The 21,024-nt window shown below is 38.0% G+C and overlaps 1 protein-coding gene and 1 pseudogene across 2 annotated transcripts in view; one reads left to right on the top strand and one right to left on the bottom strand.

The window, feature by feature from the left end:
- Window positions 1-9,470, top strand: part of LOC110329415 — a 96,934-nt pseudogene extending 87,464 nt beyond the window's left edge.
- The window catches only part of Lsamp (limbic system associated membrane protein), a 2,126,592-nt gene that overhangs the window by 1,750,389 nt on the left and 355,179 nt on the right, over window positions 1-21,024 (bottom strand). The gene's annotated exons all lie outside the window — the stretch shown is intronic.

Genomic DNA, 21,024 nt, shown 5'->3' with positions numbered 1-21,024 from the left:
GAGAGAGAGAGGGGGGGGGAGAGAGAGAGAGACAGAGACAGAGAGACAGAGAGACAGAGACAGAGACAGAGAGACAGAGAGAGACAAAGAGACAGAAACAGAGAGACAGAGACAGAGAGACAGAGAGAGACAGAGACAGAGAGACAGAGAGAGACAGAGACAGAGAGACAGTGACAGAGAGACAGAGACAGAGATAGAGTGAGTTGTGACCATGATGTAAGAACTGAAAATGAGTTGGAAACAATGAATGTGACCTTGAGTTCCCAGGACCTGCACATTCTATACATCACATAGAGTCGTCAGTTTCTCTACTTATGGAATGAGTATCATTGCTTGGCCTACCTAATTGCTAGGTTGTTAAGTAGGAAAACATGAGGAAGATATGCTCAGCCTTGGGAGAACTGCAATTCCTTTTTCTTGCTTGGGCACTGGCTATCTCTTACTACCACGTCCCAGTCTGTTACAGTATTGGAAAAAGTTAAAACCTTCAGGGTAAAAGAGGGGGGGAGGTGGGTCTTTGTAGAAGATGCTCAGATCTTAGCCACTTCTTTTTCCTCTCTTCCTAGCCATCATGAGGTACACAGAACAAAGGCTCTGGCTGTGATCTACTCTCTTGCCAGAGACTCAGACTGAGCAGGAACAACTTGCTGTGGAATGAGACCCCTCAAACAATAACTGAAAATTAATACTGGGTATCTGCTTGGTGATGCTGTTTGGGGATGTATGGAACCCTTAGGAAGTGGAGTCTTAGTGGAGGAACTATGTTAGTAAGAGTGATCTTTGAGGGTTTAGAGCCTTGCTCCACTTCTGGTTCATGGTCTCTAATTTCTGTGTGTTTGAAGAAATGGTGAGTTTCTTGCTCCAGTCCTTGTTGTCATGCCTTCTGTGACATTTTTGATTCCTGATCTGGAACTTTAATCTAAAATAAATGACTTCTTCCATAAGCTCCCTTGGTCATGGTGTTTTATCACAGGCATAAAAAGTAACTAATAAACTCTCTTAAGGCAGATTATCTTAGGTATGCATTCCCAGTAATGCATAGGTGACAGGAGCACAGATATACATGTATGAAAATTATTATGTCACAGCTATAAAGTGCTGAATTAATATCCTCTTTTCTACAATAGTAGATAAAAGTATAAATGTGAGAACAGAGCTTTGCCGATAGAAGAAAAATTAAGGGCTTGAGATTTAACTCCAAGACAGTGTGTTTGTCTAGCATGAACAAGGTCTTCGATTTGATCTCCAGAACCATAGATAAAGAAACGTGGAGGGAGGAAAAGTATTGAAAGAAAGGCAGGAGTAGACTTGAAAAGAAAAGTAAATGATGATACTCAAGAGCCTTTTGTGAGTAAATAGAGAATACTTAATGGTCTCTATATTCCAGGTGGAGCCCAAGTCCACAGATAGAATATAATTTCAAGTTCTCGGCCATGCTGAAAAAAGCAAATACGAAGAATAGTGAATATTTTCAGAGAAGTCAGTATAACGATTTCCAAGAACATATAACACTATTATTATATATGTCAATAGTAGTGTGGATTCAAATGAAGGAAAATAAATATGGAAAGGGATTGGAAATAAGAGGCTAGCATAGAACTCACACTCCAATAGAAAGATGTTATGTGCGTATCGGAAGATACAATTGTCTTTTTGTTCTTAACCTAAATCTGTAATGATTACCTCCATGTTTTCACATAATCTTACTCTAATTCCTTGTGCTGTGGGTTGAAAGTATGAGCTCCTCAAGGATCATGGGTTGAAAACTCTAACGTACAGAGGAGTTGTGTTAGAAAAATCTTTATTTTAAATTCAAGAAGAGGAAAAAATAAATGATAGTGACAGAAATTAGAAAGTGGTTACTGTAAATCCACACCTAATGATGTGAGCTGGCACAGAAGGTCCTGGAAGGCCTGTTGTATCCTCATCTCTTTTGATCCAAGTACTCTTTACATACATGTTTTCAATCTCTAGAACTTCATAAAACTGTATACTTTTTAAATTATAGAGTAGAGTTTATTCACCTAGTAGAGACAGAGAAAGGCAGAGAAAGAGGGGGGGAGAGAGAGAAGAGAAGAGAAGAGAAGAGAAGAGAAGAGAAGAGAAGAGAAGAGAAGAGAAGAGAAGAGAAGAGAAGAGAAGAGAAGAGAAGAGAAGAGAAGAGAAGAGAAGAGAAGAGAAGAGAAGGGAATAGAAGAGAAGAGGCTGGCCATGAGCACATGGAGAGATATGGGAAGGGGAATTGGGAGAGAATGGGGAAGGAATGAGAGGACAGAGTGAGAGGAGGAAGGGAAGAGAGCAAGAGAGCAATTGCATACTCATAATTTCTATTAGTATTGTATTTCTATAAACTACCTCATAATAAAAAAAGGAAAGAAACTCTAAAATGACATCAGGTCACCAAATAGATTACATCTTTATCATGGGAGCAACCTCACTCTCTCTTGGCTAAGTTATTATGAGAGTGTGCTCAAGGACTGGAAAGATTGTTCCACAGTTAAGAGTGCATACTGTTTCTTCAGAGGACCCAAATTCAGTTACCAGCTCCTATATAAGGGCGATAACAACAGCCTTTAACTCCAGTTCCAGGAGATCCAATAATCTCTCCTGGACTCTGTGTCCACCCCTTCCACTCAAGTGCAAATACTCATCCACTAACACACAGAGATATCCATAAATGTTTCTGAAAAGTGGACTCAGCCCCTATTTGCTGCACCATGTAAGTAGATTCCATTTCCTTCCATTTCCACTATGGAAGGGCACAGAAGAGGGGCTGCCTTGGGTGTTCTTTTTGTTCCATTATTGAGACAAAGTCTCTAATAGAATCGATTTTTTAAAAATGAGTATTTTGTCTCATAGTTTTAGAGTTTAGGGCATCATGAAAAAGCAAGTGTGGTGACTGGTCACATTGAGTCTGCTTTCAGTCAACAGAAAGAGATGTGTGCTGATGCATACCTTCTTTCTCCTTCCCCCGCTTTAAACGTCAAGGCAGACCATTGATGTGTCTCCCAGAAGACTCCAAATGTGGTCGTATTGACCATGAATTGAAGCCATCGCATAGGTACACACCAGATCTTAGGGTGTTGATTGCAGCTTTCTGACTAAGTTCTATTGTTTTATATCAGTTTGTAATATTAAATGATAATCCCACACTACTAATGGGAGCCATATCGATTTGGATTCTGTCTGCAATAGAGCACAGCCCTGCTTTATTTCTGAGTTCTTTAACTCTGACAGTCTCTTCATTTCCTGCTCCTGGTTTATAAGAACTGCATAAATCAAGATCACTTGTTGGTTATATACTTGCTCCCTGAAAACATGAAACTCTCCATATACTCTTTATTCTTAAACTTGGCAGCCTTTTCTGAGCCCTGGGATGGTCTTTTTCACAGTTTTTGAATCCATTTACCTCTGGTACCTAAGTCTTGTCCTATAAAAATTGTCCCTTGCCTGAAACTCATTTTGCTCCTTGGCTTTTATTCATGTTTGAAGTTATGTTACCATAGTCTAGGGTCTCCACTAAACATTAAAAAAAAAAAAAATCCACCTGAGACGATTGGGAGATGCATGCCAGTTGAACTTTTTCACAGCTAATCTGTATCATTACTTAATACTTCTTTATGGTGTCATGGCTTCTTCCAAGTACATCCATTATCACTTGTTCACCTGTTCTTGTCCAGACCTCTGCCATTCATATATCCATCCTTACCTCTCATTCACTGCTACTATCCTAATTCAGATTCTACAACATACACTCACAACATTTGTGTAACTGATACACTTCATTCATTCAACATAGTACATCTGATTTTAGCAGTTAGATGCTGCGTTTATCTACAAGTAGTTAAAATCAAGCCCATACGCTAAAAATAAGATGTTTGTAGGCTTTCCAATCTAAGAAGACAAACAGCCCAGAAGCACTTAAGCCTGTAAGTTGCTGCATATAACTCTTTTTGTATTACACCCCACTGAACATTTTATCCATTCTCAATGAGTTTTCACTTGGTGTGCTCCTGAACCATCCACTCTGTGCTATACCCTGAATTTCCTCTCATGCTCCTACAATATTTTATTAACATTAAAGAGTTATTCTTCTTATAAACTGTAAGCTCTGTTTTCAGTACCTTTCATTCACGAATCTATAACTATAACCATCACGTATATATATTCTATGCATGTCTAAATTAATGTGCAATGTATGACACAACTGCAAATTATTAAATGAGAATAATTTGTCCCCCAAGAGACTATAAGGATGTAAATCCTGGCCCTCTGTGTCTCACCTTTCAGTTCATGCTCAACTTGAGAACATAGATAGGCATTTCATCATGACCTAAAGGTCTCAGGTTCATGGACAATAGTCTTGTGTAAACAAATTCAAATGTCTCTTCTTAGCCTCTTCCCCATCCATCAAGCTAAGAATCCCTAAGCTGTTGCAGATGCTCCTTGTGCCTACCTCCCAGGCCTAATGTTGCTAATGTTGGCAGTTCTTGGTTGCTTTCCTTTCATTGGGTGAATGATGTGCCTGTGATAGATCTTGACCCTGAAGCAGCAGAAGGGCAGGGCTGGACCTTCCCCTGTGTCCTTCGAGATATACCTACAGAACCTTTTGCAGAGAAAGGCACCTGCTCTTGGACAGATGCCCAGGGCCAGGGAATAGTAGTCAGCATCAAGACAAAGATCTCTCAGAAATCAGTGTGTGTCCATGCTTCCGCCCATATAAGTTAAGTTGCAAATATAGCAGAAACAGGAATAAATATAGGACTAACTCTGTATGCACTTAGGGATAGTGATAGGATGAAAAGAAAAAGATTAAAACAAACAAACAAACAAACAGGAAGAAGAAGCAATGTCAAGAACAGTCTTTAACAGAACAGATACCAGAAAACATGGCTGATAGTTTGCTTTGCAGTCATTTGAGCACCGTTTACCATCTCTTTGGAATTAACTTCTCATTTATTTAAAAAAAAAAAAAAAGGATTACATTGATCATCATAATTTTTCTCAGCTTTTCTGTTTTATAATTTTTAGTAGGGAACAATTAAAGACAAATGGCATAGGGAACAAGGAGAGGCATTACAGGTATAGAGAGAACTAGCATTGATCTACTCCTGTGGCTCCACCCATTTTCCTTTTAAAATATGGCACTTACACGTTTACAGGGGTATAGCTGGATATTTTAATAAGTGTCTGGTTTACTCCTGTTCAAATCCTCTGTTGAGGAAGGCAACAAAAACAACAGTCTAGGGTTGGGATAAAGTAATTAAATGGGAAACCAATTGTGTATCCTTGATGGGGCCCTGGACTTTATCTCAAGCCCTCAAAGCAACAACGGTCAAGTTAGAAATGGCCTGCTCCTCTTTCTTCTTGCTCATTCATTCCTTGGTTTTCTGATTGCAATTCAGGTATGACTGCCATTGAGACCCAGTAGACATTGTAAGGGGACCAAATGTATTGTGCCGACTTCCTCCTCATCAGTGAATGACAGAGAAAAATATTTTAAATGATGCTCAAGAATGGGAAGGCTGAATTAGGGCACACTTTTATAAATATAAATTCAGTTATTCTCATATCCTTGGGACCCTAGGTTATTAATTTGTTCTCACCTGGCTGGATGTTGGCCAGTGGTAAACAGCAAGCCAAATGTCTTTATCATGCTAGGAAAAAAATGTAGCCAGGCCTGTTCTTGCATGGGTTGGTTCACATTAAACATACTTAATTGAGATTAGTGACCTCACAGAATGCCCTATCTCAATGATCCTCTGATCTCTATTTCTGGATCAAAGGTGCTTAATCCATAAACAGGGTGTGTGAAATAAGAAAATCAGGACCCCAGTTCATTATCATAGCCTTCTTTCTCTCTTTCTAATCTCCTTTAATTCAGCATCTGTGTGTGCTTAGGAAAAAAATATATGCTCTCTGAACAAGTCTTTTAGGCTGCTCCAACACTGAAGTAAAAATGAGAATTGTTTTATTTTATTCATGAATTATGGCTGTGTATTACAGATTTAATATTTAGAAAAACAAGGAGAATGTGTGAGGGTTTATGAAGTTGACAATCCTTGTGATCATCATGGTTCCTGCTATGATTTCCTCTCCCAGCTTTGTAGTTTTTTTTCCTTTGCTTCAGAGAAGAGAAAGTGGAACACAGGTATTCTTTCCACATTAACACCCACCTGCAGGTAGGGACAGAGGGTCAAAATGAAGGGAATTAGGAGAAGAGCAGACACTAGAGACAAAAGAGATTTGGGCCAGCTCACAAATGATTTCAAGCAATCTGGTCACATTAGTTAATGGTAAATCTAACTTCTTTCCCCCTCTTCAATGTGGATTTCTTATGTTTTATCTGACTTTCCTTCCACTGCTGTACAATGAGAAGAAAATTACACAGTAAAACCCAACGACTTCACTTGCCAAATGTTCTGCTTGATGGCACTAGGCACCCATGGGTACACTATTTGCCGTCTTAATTTATCCACTTGGGTAAGACCATGATAAGGGACACTGAGGGAAATTCTTATCAAGTGCTTCAAGTATAGGAAACAGGGACAGAAATGCACAGCAGCAGATAATGAAGGCAGTGAAGATGGAGGTGACAAAGGCGAGAGTCGAACTCGCCAAGTGTTTACTACATGCCAGGCTTCGTGATGAAACTCTGCCATTATCATCACCTGACCTAACAACTTCATAGTACAGAGGATCTCCTATAACAAGTTACAGCAAATACTGGAAACCATGCTTCTGTTTTCATCTGATGACTGCTGGTACCAATTTTGTCTATTACTTTTACTATTGTGACAACAAATGGTTTTCAAAATAATTTAAGGAAACAATGCTTTTCTACCTGGGGTACATGTGGAATACTGTCCACCATAGAGGAGATGGCACAATATGATGTCAACAATGTGAAGCAGTTTGTCACCTTGAGTAAGGATGGAGTCAGAGAAATAATGCAAGGTTTGCACAGTCTGCATCCTCCTTTTTTTTGTAATTATCTTATTTTTTATTAGATATTTTCTTTATTTACATTTCAAATGCTATCCCAAAAGTTCCCTATACCCTGCCCCTGCCCATGCTCCCCTACCCACCCACTCCCACTTCTTGGCCCTGGCATTTCCCTTATTCAGCCCAAAATCTTACCCCAAAGGCTGGGGCTGCCCACACTTGGGGTGATGTTTCTTATCTCTTCTGAACTTCTCTGGAAACACCTGAACAGTCATCTTAGAGATATGGTTCCTACATGATTTAAATTTAGTCAACTTAAAATTGAAGATTAAGCATCCCATGAAATTTCATCATACAATAAATGGCTAAGATTTACAGTTCTGTGTAATTTTGCAACCAGAGTTTAACTTCCAGCTTTGGTTCTCACTGTTTATGTAAACACACACACAATCTTTAATATCTCTACTATTATTAAAATAATTTGCATTGGGTATACTTAATTTACCACAGTGCAAGAAGTTAGCATGTCCATTATCCTCATTTTCCAATAGCAATCACTGTTGTAATATACTCCATGTAGCACAAGTTTTTAATAAAATACACTATCATCATTACCTTTATCACATTAAGTCTTAGTGTTAGCGCATCATGCTGATTGCACTATATACCTTGACCTCCATCTCCTCATCTTCTAAGCCAAAACACTAATATTTCTCTTTGGTTCTTTGTGCAATTGACATTCATCATCTAAAAGACCTTGACACAGTATTTCCAAGTTTGGCAGTCAAATATTTTGCCTTTAAACTGGTGCCTGTCTCTTGGTGCCTAACATTATTCTTCAATGTCATAAGCCAGGATTCATTCAAGAAATGACTCACTAGGATTAGAGGAGGTTATATTCAAAATGAACTTGGGATGAGTTGACAGTTCCAGAAAGAAAGAAATGCTCACAAATGAGCACACTGATGGGACAAGTGAGAGGGACACAGGAGACAAGTGAAAGAGTATCCATTGCCTGGCTGCACACCTTGAGCATCCAAATAAATTAGTATTTAATGACCATCTTAACCACAAGACCAACGTCCGTGAATTGAAACTTGTCTACATAAATTATTAAGTTAATGAGATGAATAACCTTAATGTTCAGAAAAATTACTAATCACTTATGTAAATTATTCCATTTCAAGTTAATAGATAACCTGCCACTCCTTCAGTATGGGTTGCATACAGTGGCTTTCCTTTCAAATCTACACTGTGGGTGGAAGAGCAGTTAGAAACACTTCTTCAGTGCTCACTGTTAATATTGACAGAAGTGAGTCATATTTGATGTATGAACCCATGATGATATTTTGTCACAATAATATTTTTGTCTCCATGGTGATCTTTCCAAAAAATTCATAACCTCACTCTATTAGAAAAATAATAACCCACTTCAACTGATGGACATTTTACAAAATATCTGATCGCTACTCAAAACTGCCAAAGCCATCAGAAGCAGGGGAAGTCTGAGAGATTATTGTAGTCTTGATTAGCCAGGTTGATGCAGCCTAGGTTGAGATTCAAGAACTAAAATAGCTACTGCTTGTCTCAGGCTGTATACCACTTTCTTCACAGGTACAGCCACAGAAAGTTACCCTTGCATTATTAAATTCAGTTTTGCATCAATAAAAGGGCAATCAAAACTTAATTCTAATTAAGCTGAATCTGTCACACATCAAGAAGAGATGAAAGTAGGAGACCTCATTGAGAAAGATTCAGGTGTGTGGGGGGATGCAAGGGAAAGGAATAGGATCCAAAAATGACTGAAATTCATTATATAAGCATATGAAAGTGTCCGTTTATTACAAAAGGTGGGGAAGAAAGGTATTTGTTTTAAAATCTTTAGTTAACAATAATGTATCAATACTATTTCAGTGTATGTAACAATAGACTATGTTATTCAGGGGAATGGAGCTAAAGCTCTAGGTGATCTCTGCAGCATTTATGTACCTTTAATTTATGTGTTCTAAAATAAGGGTTTTAATGCTTAAAAATTAGTTTTTACAAGGAAGATGTGTTTTGTGATTTCATGACCAGGGATGGTAATTGTTAATGATAGAGCTGTTCAGCAGGGTCTCAGAATTTATGCAGAGCCATTCTGTATTTTAAACTGGACATCACTATTCACTTCCACTTCCTCCCAATTTCTCAGATTCCCCCAAAAAAGTGTGAGTGTGAACCTCAATCAAAAGAAGAATCTCTTTGACCTTTAGCCAGGGAAACTACAGTGACTCATTGGGGTTAAGAGAGGTTTCCAGGAAGCTGAGGTTGAAGAAATGTGTTTCTGTAAGTATTCTGTTCTTTGGACACAGGTTACTCTGATCAACTCTGAAGATATTATTATATTTTCCTCAATCAGGAATGATGGCGCCCAGCCACAAACTAAGTACAGTCTCCAGGCTATTTTCAAGGTGGAAAATTTCTGCTCACAAATATAAAACCATGTCCTGAGAGAAGTATTGGAGATTTAAAGGAAGTTAACCTGAGGACTGGTTGGGAACAAAAGCAAATCAGGTCAGCTAAGCAATGGAAAGAGACTGACTAATTTAGCAAGAACAGGTCTCAGTTCAAGGACAGCAATGGGCTGTGGTTCAGAGAAAAGCTGTGTAAATTTCCTATTCCCTCATTTCCCAGGTCCCTGTATCAGCAAAAGACAGAGTATCGTCTGTGACTGCCAGGCAATCAGAAAAACTGCCAAGTCAAGGGAACTTGGTGGAGTGAAATGATGTGGCAATAGCCTGTTAGCTGAAGGATGAGCCTGTGCTTGCAGAATGGGAGGGTGGAGTGAGCTGTACACATGATAGCTCTTTCTAACTCAAAGGTGTATTTACAAGCCTGAGACTAGCACCTTTCAACCCTGGGCCTCCTCCCACGCCTACTCCTGGAGCTATGAGTAGGAGAAGCCCATATATTATATCTCAGGCATGTGCGCTGCCTGCAGAAAAGGCCGAGCTGATTTATTTCTCTTGTGTGGAGTACAGCTCTATAGGCATCCATGGTTCACTGCCAAAGCTGAGTTTACAGGTGCTGAGGCTGTACCTCACAGAAGTTAAAATACCTGCTCAGAGATGATTTTTCCCACAAAGATAGATTAGACCAATATATTCACACCCTCATCTTGGCCATGGCAACAGACTCTTTTGATTTTCCACAAGTGATTTGCTCAAAAATCAGCAGCAATTTCTTTCTTGTGCCCTTAGTCTCTCTCGATGCTGTGGCTCTTTCCAAATCCACCAGGTTTTCTATTTTATTTTTTTTTTTTGTGCAGTCAGTTCAGTATCCCTAAAGCATGGCACATTCAATCTTACTTCAGTTTTCACAATATTCTGCCTGCTCGGACCATCAACTGTTCCCAGTATCTCTGTTCACACACTGTATGCTTCTTCAGCCTTTGACTGCCTTTGACTCTCATGGATTCTCATTTCATGCCATGACTCTGTCAAGAAATTATTTAACTTACCATTGTTTTAATTTTTTATTTTCATTTTAGTGTGAGTGTATGTGTGTGTGTATGTATGTGTGTGTGTGTGTGTCAGGGTGGTTACAGCAGACCAGAAGGTGATATAGTATGCTATTTCTCAGCTGCCATCTATCTACTCTTTTTTTTTTTTTTTTTTTTAGATCAAGTCTCTTATTGGTCTCAAACAAGCTAGACTGGCTGGCCCCATGGATCTTCTGGTTTCTGTATTCCTAATTCTGAGTTATAGATGTGCACCACTTTGTTGGATTAGGTATAGTGTAGTAGTTGTGGTGGTGGTGGTGGTGATGTGTATGTGAATGTACATAGGTTCTGTAGGTAGATGAGTGTTGTAGCATGTTCCCTCACCCAGGAAGAACATGATGTCATCCTAAGGCATTAGTTTACTTAGACAAGTAGTGTGACAAACGATGATGATGATGATGATGATGATGATGATGATGATGATGACAGTGATGACAGAAGAGCAGAAGGACCATACAGTGGTAGAGGAAGGATGGTTACAAGATTCTCACTTTGAATTTCAGCCATTATTCTTCCCTGCCCCTAGTCTTACCAGTATATGATCTTGGCAGAAGCTAGAGTGTGTCAGGGTGGGGGAGATGACTTAAAGAGGGCACTCCATGATTTAGTTTCCATGATGCCATCATCCATGACAAAAAGACACTTTGCTGCTATGGAGTGTTTCTTCAGTCACCCATACTCTTATCCATGAATTCTCACTAATGTTCTATACTAAAACCCAATAAATGCGTTGGTTTCCATAGATGTTTGTTTGTTTGTTTGTTTGTTTCATTAACATCTCTTTTTGGTCTCTCATTGGTGCCCTATTTGGAGTTAAGTGATGTGCATTTATGTAAGTAAAGATAATACAGCAATATGTTTGCATGTTGAGCATGAGTGTACAAATAAGAATGTGCACCTGTGTACATGGACAGGCCAATGGATAACCTTTGCTACTGTTTCTGTTTCTACCTTGTTTGTAGTTTTGAAACAAGTTCCCAGGTTTAGATGTAACAACCTAGGATACACCAGCTTTCCTATAATCCAGAGATCTGCATCTCAGTGGGATTACACATATGCAACACTACACTTGGGTCCTTTTTTTTTTTTAATTTTATTTTTGGAATCAAACTCAATGTCCTCATGCTTACATGTACTTTATTGATTGAGCTATGTTTCAATTATTGTAATAAGATTACAATCGTTTCGTTTTGTCTCCCAGGAATTTTGTTTCTTAGTCTCTGTTTAGTGCCGACATGTTGTGTTTCACGGAGAACACTATGTATTTTAGAACATCAAAGCCCAGGGGTTAAAGACACAGCACAGAAAGAATGTCAACGAGGATGAGACCCATGGTCCCTCATTGCAGCAAAGGGAAATGTTCTTGAATCAAGCAGAAGACAAAAAACAAACAGGCAAACAATGAAAACCCGACTTTTATACTTCCTAAGTACCTATGTCCTCATGTCGATTGAAACAGATTTCAAGATGTAACACAATCAGCACTTCAAACAGTATCAATGTCTCCTGTCTTGGTACCCACATGAAAGCCCAGCTATGTACACCCTGAAAAAGAGAGATAAGGACTTTGAGGCCAGCTTGAGCTACAATTTGAAGTGACAATCTATATCAGAAAAAAATGGAAATCAATCTATAGGTAAATGCATAAGTAAGTAGATAGAAAAATTAACAGACATAGAAAGCATGTTGTCACTGGGCAGTAGCCACTTAGACTACCTTGTTGTTATTTATTCTATTTATTCTCTCTCTCTCTTTCTTTCTTTCTTTCTTTCTTTCTTTCTTTCTTTCTTTCTTTCTTTCTTTCTTTCTTTCTTTCTTTCTTATTTATTTACTGTTGGCTCATGTCTAAAAACCTGTCTAGACTGTGAGTGCACTGTAGGCTGTCCCATCCTGGACACTTCCGTAGTCCTGCCACCTACCCCAGTTTTCCTCTGATGCTTCCTAGCAACATTTTCTCATAGTCATTGTATTCTCCCACTGTCTCCCTGACCACCTACTCAGGAGGTGCCCTCTTTATCTACAGCAAAGAAAGACGTGGTCCAGAAATGTTTTCTGTGATGAGAGTTCTGGAAGAAAAGAGGAAGGATCGTTCTTTTCCAATACACAAAGAGAGTTTCTGGCTCTTTGATGTTTCTGGGGTTTGGAGATGGTTGCATATCAGATAGGTGACTTAGCCTCAAGGAAGAGTATAATCAGGAAAAGGAAAACAGAATTGAAAATTGTCTTGTGTCCTAGCTTGGTGGGTGGCAGGAGGCATGCCTGAAAAATGAGGGAAGGATGCAAGACCATGGCAGATGTTGCTTATCGACTCTGTTTAAGGCATCTGACTTTGAAGAGAGAGACTAGAAGCTAGAGTATCTGTGATGGAACATCAAGAACCTGCTGGTTTGGCCTCCCAGTCCTCCTGATATCTGGAGTCATCTCCGAAGTAAGGTAGTGTTTGTGTGGTCAGAAACAGGCTCACCAGAAAGCCAGTTAACACATTAGGATTCTGAATAACAAAATAATGCAGAAGCAGTACTGCAGCATCTGCAGGCATCACCACCATGTCTACCGCTGCATAATGGATACATATTAACACTGCAGATATTGTCCAAAACACTACTACTGAGGGCACTGAGAGACATTCCTACCCCAGCCTTCCTTGATGCAATAGTTACTTTGATACCAAATATAGCAATGACTACTTTCCCATACCTGTGCAAATCGCAGCCACTCAGTTTCCACAGCTGCCCTGCAGGGACCTTGTATTGTCTTCACAATTCCATTCTACAAATTTTGTCATTTTCAAATGTCACATTTTTTCTCCTCTCCTTCTTTTCACTGCAGCCTATATTCCCCTGACAGCCAGGCTATGATGCATTCGGACCCATGACTAGTCTTCCAGGAACACTGGGCCTGAGCCATAAGACCATGTGGAAAGAGCTCACTCCATTCCCATTTGCTCTCACCCAGCCTTGCTCACACCTTACCCCCAGTGGATTGTGTTGAAGGCCTGGAACAATTCTGGCAAGGTCACAGTGTTTGATTTTGCTGTCGGTTTAAATTAGGTCTGAGCTTTTATGTCTAAATCAAAATTCCAGAGAATAAAATGGAAAGGGAGTGAAGGAAACAACAGAGACAAGGCAGCATTCTACATGAAGTGAGGAAATGACATTTCAATTGGCCAATTGATCTGTTTCCTTGACAGATGTCCCTCACTCACCCCAAACCATTAAACAAGTACTAGTCCTCTAAGGATGCAATGCATACCTATTTTGAAAAAATAGGGGAAGAAAAATTTGCAAAAAGAACACAAAGTAATATACTTTCAAAGTAATCATTTCATTTAATTGATTGAAATCAAGTTATTTATTCTCAGTTATTGTGACAACAGGGAACCTCAATGTCATAATTTCTTGTAGATTATACATAGGCTGAAGGCAATATTATTTTCTACTTATCAGTTTCGATGACGTGGTTTTAAATCTATAATCCATGGCCAGGCTGTGTCTTAATGACAGTTTCATGAAGTAAGTTCCATAGGAGTTGACTTCCTATCTATGACAAGTTCCTATTCACAGTGACATTTTCTATGTCCATGTTTTAAACAAGATCTTTCTTTGTAGTTTGGTAATGCATTAGGCTGTCAATCTTTCATAACTTTAGATGATAGCACACTACTTATGAACAAAGATCATACACCTTCCCCCATGTGGTACTTAGGTAAACATATCGTACTGTGTTGAACATGGCAACTTAAGGTGATATCAACAACCCATCACCATTATTTCATCTTCTTTATGTTGAGATTCTCTCCCAGTGGAGTGAATATTACACTAGATATGGGTCTTTCCAGAATATATTTTAGTCTAGCAAGAGTTCAGCCCTAACTAGTAGGCTTCCATTTCTATCGCTTATCATGGGTTGTTGTTTTATTTAATCTGAATAAAACAGCATATGCATAGGATTCTAAAGCATTTTTATTGAGATCTGCAAACAAGCATTAAGAGACATGTTCATTAAAATAATTTGTCATTAACATTTTATTTTATTATATCTTAAGACTTATTTGTTATTTATTCATGTGTGTATGTGAGCAGCTTGTGCACATCCTGTAGAGTGTTTATGTAGACCAGAAGAAGACATCAGATCCCCAGGATCTGAAGTTACCAGTGGATATAAGCATTCTATATGGGTGCTAGGAAACATATGCAGGTCCTCTGGAAAAGGAGTATGCACTTTTAAACACTGATCCATCACTACAGCTCCTCACTAGAAAAACAAAATTTATTAATTCCATTTCTATATAGTTCTGGGTGACCTTTAAATCTGATAGTTTCTATGTGTCTTTTGTTTGTTTGTTTTGTTTTTGTTTTTGTTTTTTTCTCACTGGATGTTAAGATTTAAGTTTATCTGTAACGTGCCATTACATATAACGAAGCTATTCATCAATATATAAGTGAAGACTCACAGCCCCATGAAACGACACTCATTGTGAATTAAAAGATATGTAGTTATGGTTAAAGAACATAATCATGGCTTCATTAGCTCCATGGAATGACCCCCTCATTCTATAAAACAATTATTTTCACAAGGGAAAATAAAAATCATTCTGTTCAAATAACTATAATTTCTTACAGTGCATATTCAATTTTTCTCCTTAACTTGTTTTGAATAATTTGTTCATCTATTGTTAAAATTCAGATATAAGTCCTGTGTTCCATGAAAAATATTTTTGATATTCATTTGAAATATATGCACTGTTATGTTATACTGTTGAATAAATTATCATAGTGTTAACATCTAAAAAAAAAAATCATTCTGTTCATTACATAATCTCTTGAGTTGTGTTCAATGAAATGGTCAGTAGTGAGATAGTACCTCCTGACTCTGTAGAAATGGAACAGTTTGGCTGTTACTTTGAAAACCCCCTTTAGGGTAATATTGTTGCAAATGGTTGGCTCTGAGAATCCCCCACTAGAGCAGTAACAAAACAGGGATGTTGTTATTCTTGCTTCCCTTGGAAATGACAGCAGCAAAAATGCTGACTTCACATTCTGCCCCTCAAAGGGATGCTCACACCTTCGCCTGTAACCTTGGAACTTTTTTTTTCCCCCCCACAGGCCTCTCTGGATATTCACACCTCTCTGCAGCACTTCTGTTTATCTCCAGTCTTCTTGAGACTTGACAATATTTACTAGTTAAAGCCATTAGCTGATGAGGTACAGATCTCTCTGGACCATGTCAGGTGCTGGAACACTGAAATAACCTTTTTCTATTCAAAGTTACCACTTTGTTTTCTTTTAGTTTATTAAGTCAGTCATTCTGTTATTTTAAACAGATTAATAGTTAATTATTTTTAAGAGTTGATAATGTTGTGTAATGTAAAATTGAACTGCATGACAAAAGAACTGCAAATACATTTTATATGACAGCTACCTTAGCTAGTTACTTTTCTCTAATATGTCATACATAAATTAAATTGCATTTTAAGGGTTGTCTATGATATGAAAAAATGAAGTTGGGGGGTTGTCTCCTTAGTGTATTAGGGTAATTGCTACAGTGGGAGAGGATGCATCCATGCCTCTTTTCTTGCTCTTGGCTCTCTTCCTCCTAGTGGGTTTTCTTCTCCAGCATATGAGGGCTTTTGCCTTTTCTTTTTGTACCTTTTATTGTTCTGTTTGATGGTCATCTCTTGGAGACCTGTTTTTTCTGAAGAGGAAAGGAAGGGAGAAAGGATCTGGAGGAGAGGAGAGGTGTGGAGAGTTGAGAGGAATGAAGGGAAGGGAAACTGTGGTAGTGGGGGGCTGTATGTGAGAAGAATCTATTTTCTACAAACACAAAAATGAAGGAAGGAGGGAGGGAGGGAGGGAAGGAGGGAGGGAGGAAGGGAAGGAGGGAGGGAAGGGAGAAAGTAAGAATTCTAGAAAACAATTCTGAATGAGCACCTAACAAGACCAATACAGAGCTTAGAGCAAAACACTTTATTTTTATTTAGTTTGTTTCACTTTAAATATTCACAGTTTCTCTACTATGGCTTTGAATTAGATAATACACTGAAGATATGAACTTTATTGGATGGCTACTGCTCTATAAGATTGGTATAAATGTAAACTGATTCCAGCTTTTCTCTTTTTAAAGGGAAATGGCAAGCCCTCACCATGGAACTGTCATTGTTTAGCCATTTTACAGGTAGTATCTGGCTTCCCGGAGTATAGATACCCAGTCTTTCTCAGCCCTGACATAACGGATTAAACTCAGTTTATTCGCTCACTCCAGTGGGATTATTTTCTATATGTATTGCTTCTAGGAGTGAAAGGGTGCTCAACTTCCAATTCCTTCTGAAATTCGAGGGCCAGGAATCAGGGTTTCCTCTTAAAATGCATGTAAAAACTTTTGCTATTAAGAAACATGTCAATGTCTTCCAACTCATTGAGCCAATTGGAAAGAAGAGAGATTCACAGTGGGAAATAGAAAGAATGATTAATTAGAGTTGACCTTTGGAGATCATTGATAGCAAGCACACACGCAGTTGTTTTCTCTTTCCTGTGAGAAATCTTCAGAATTTGCTCCGATGAGAGTTGCCAGGAACATATAGCCACATTAGGCAGCATTTCTGGAAGCTGGAGGCAGCTCTCCAATGGATATGATGGATATGATGACTTCTAGAATACGTGGCTTTGCAAATAGTAATCACAGGACACACACCATGTTTAAAGAAAATGAAGCAAAAATATATAGGTAAAGAGAAAATGTAAAAGGAAACTATGCTTCAAGACATGAATAAATAAAGTCGGAGTCTTAAACAAGAGGATGATTACTGAAGAAGGTAATGGTTGGAAAATATGGAAGCTGTGTAAGATTCATATTAGATACAACAAGGATCGGAGAGGTTCCCTAGTACACATCTAAGAGATCATTAAACTTCCCACACAACTTCAAAGGCTACTGTTTATTGCTCTCTAATTCATGAGTGTAGTTTCTTCTCTTGAAACTTGGGTCCTTCTCCTGACAGTGGTTCATAACATTCTCCCACTGAAGATCTAGCTTGAGTTGAATAGCTCTGCTGAAGTACCTTTGCCAACAAAGCATTTGCCCATTACTGATGCACCACAGCCCGACATTTTCCATCATCTTACCTTGCTTCCGTGTGCACATCCTACTCCTCCTCACTGCAGCAGTCTCTGCTCTCTTCGCAAATCACCCTTACCAGCATAAATAATGAACTTAGTTTTCTTTTTGTGTACTGAATATGTTTAACTCAGCCAAACCGTGTAAGAAAATGTGTTTAGGGAAAACTGAGAAAAGCCAGAGAACCAGATGATACTCTATGAAGTAAAATAAGCCAATGAAGTAAGGCTTAGTTTTAGTTTTTACCTGTATCAAAATCAACTTAGAATTCTATAAGGTAAGTAAGCACTCTAAAACAAATGCTGATATCAAAGAAATCATGCATGCTAAATACTCCATTGTACCAAATGCATATATATATATATATATATATATATATATATATATATATATATATGTGTGTGTGTGTGTGTGTGTGTGTGTATAAATATATGTGTGTGTATAGGTATGTGTTAATATATGTTTGTATGTGTGTGTATATATATGTATGTATATGTATATACATATATATATATATATATATATATATATATATGGTTTATATTATGGAAAGTCTACAAAATAGTTTTTTCTTTAGATGAGGAAAGTTAAACTAAAAAATAATAAAAAAAAATTATTAAAGACTTTCACTTCATCATCCTGGATGGAATCAAGTCCAAACTTATTTTTTTAATACAAGTCTCATATGTGGAAAAAGTTTCTCATTAGCCCTCTGTTAGGTAGAATTTGCTCCTCTTCCTTAAAGCACAAAGATACTGAAAGACAGAACAGTGCTTCCGTGCAAGGCTCATTACAATCTTCATTGTAGGAGTATATTAAAATCTCAATTTTGACTTTTATATAGAGAGGCTCATACTCTGTTACATTGTGCCCTTTGTATGTTTTGAAAAATATGAATATGACTGAAACACACGGCCTAAATAATAAGCTTACATTACAAACGTCAATATGTATACTAGGTCATGATTACCTGATATTGGTACCCTCCCACTGAATTTTTATTATAAATTATTGAATTTTCCCCTTCTGTATCCCTTTTCTTCTCCTGATTTAACACATATCATTCATAATGCATCTATTTATGTAAGTCTCCTTCTGTTATTACATTTAAGGTAGACTGCAGCTTTATCTATTTATGTAAGTCTCCTTCTGTTATTACATTTAAGGTAGACTGCAGCTTTATGAAATCAGGTTACTTGTCCTGTCTTCTTTACTGTAATGTAAACCATCGTGACATAGAATATAGACCATCGTGACTTAGCCCAGTTCAGCATAAACTCGTTCACCCCCTTTCACCACTTGATCCTTTATATAATTTGTGGTATAATTACTATGTAGCAGAATCTCAGAAAGACGTTGACAAGGTGATTAAATGAGATATATACTCTTTCCTTCGGGAGCTTACATAACAAGGAAGACAGTAATTATTTTAAAACCTGTAATATAAAATTGGTGGTGGGCATGGTGGTGCATACCTTTAATCTTCATTCAGAAAGAAGAGACAGATGTGTTCTTACAAATTCAAGACCAGAGTGGTCTAAAAAGTGAGTTCAGGCAACCAGGCCTGTGTCATAAATTTTTTTCTCAAAAAATATTGTGTGTATTAAATAATAAATTGTGAAGAACATCAAAAGTATTAATAAGGAAGATGTAAGGTAGGCTGAAGAGGCAGAGTACTATTGAATTCATTTTCTCATATCAGAAATGAAATAAATTATGTCCAAAGATGTTCCGATCATAAAGGACTTTTATAGTTGGCGTAATGAGATTTTAAACAACCTATAAAACTATAGTCATTTATAACAGTTTTATAAGAAAACATGCTCTGGGACCAAATTCTAAAAGCTCAAAATGCAAGTTGTCTCCTTTACAGTCTTCCGCTCTTGGCAGTAAAGGAAGCATCTGCCTGTTCTTCTTAAGACATACATGTAAATACAGGATGATGTCATCTTGCTGCGAAGATACTGCTGCAGATGTGAGAGCCTTGCAGGGGAATGGTGGCTCCCAGGATGGAGAGAGAACTGAGAACCTAAAGCCACTCTGGGGACAGTTTTCATTCCGGATCTTTAGAAAGCAGCAAAGAAAAGAGGCGATACTGCCAAAGTGTTGGTGTCTTACTCACTTTCTACCTTCCTCTGTCTCATGACCATGTCTGTTGATTTCAATTAAAGACTACTCGAAGGACATTGACAAGTCTCTAGTGTGACAATCATCTCAATGAGTTGATGTGAAGGTTGGCATGGATCCAAGCTTTCTTGCTTTTTACTTTGTCATATATAGCCATGTAATTAGAGGATCCTTATGTACTCTGACATACCAGATGCTGGATACTCACTGATTTTATGTTCTAATTTCTGCTTACTGTATCCCATTCCTTTGGTAGCCAATGATTTCAGCCACATTCTCAATTGCATGCTGGGTACTCTATGGTGAGTAACTGTGGTGATCAGATTGCTCACTGACCCCGACATAAGTCTCAAGTCCAAGCAAAGCACAAGATTATATTCAAATAATAAATGAAAATAAAAATTGATAAAAACAAAGAAGCTCTAAATATATCTTAATTACAATAATTCAAAATTAAAGCTATTATCATTTTATTCATGATTTTTATCTAATGTTGTTGATTTTATTTAAAATGCATTTCTTATAAAATAGATGTACATGTTTGCTTGCTTTGTTCATTCAGTTCTCTCCTCTCTCCATGGGATGTTCAATTTATCTGTCTATTGAGAAATTGCTGCAATTTTGATATTGATTTTGAAACCTTGAATACCCACATTTTCTTATCTAATGCAACCTATATGTTCAATCTTTTTTTTAAAAATAGAGCATGTCCATCAAATAGACACACACAAAAATACACACACACACATACACACACACACACACAAATACACACACACACACACACACACACACACACACACACAGTCTTTCTGTATGAAAGTCATCCTGGTGGTAAACTAGATCACAGTGATGAAATTCTAAATCCAAAGGAAAATAAAACAAAGGCACAGCTGAGAAAAAGAATGCATTGGGATCTTAAATTAACCTGGACATGAAGACAGACTTTTCTTATAGCCTCTTAGAGACTTTCACATACTTGTCATTTGCCTTACAGTGATTATTAGCATTCTGTCTAAACCACTCCACAGTTACCTGGCAACAGCTAGGTATGCTCCTCTCCACAGTTACCTGGCAACAGCCAGGTAGGCATGACCACTATAAAAGGGCTGCTTGCCTCCTCTTCTACCTCCCAAGTACAGGGATTAAAGGTGTGTGCCACCACGCCCAACCTGTTCCCTCTCTTGATTTCTTGTTCTCTTGTTTCTCTCTTACCCTCTTGGGCTCTCCCCCTCCCTTCCATATGCCCTTCCCCTTCTCTCTAGGCGCTCACTCTACACTCTCCCTTTCTCTGCCTC

This window comes from Mus pahari, chromosome 12, assembly GCF_900095145.1.
Source record: "Mus pahari chromosome 12, PAHARI_EIJ_v1.1, whole genome shotgun sequence".
NCBI lineage: Eukaryota > Metazoa > Chordata > Mammalia > Rodentia > Muridae > Mus > Mus pahari.
The sequence above is the reverse complement of the archived record's forward strand: the minus strand, read 5'-3'. Positions and strand labels throughout refer to the sequence as shown.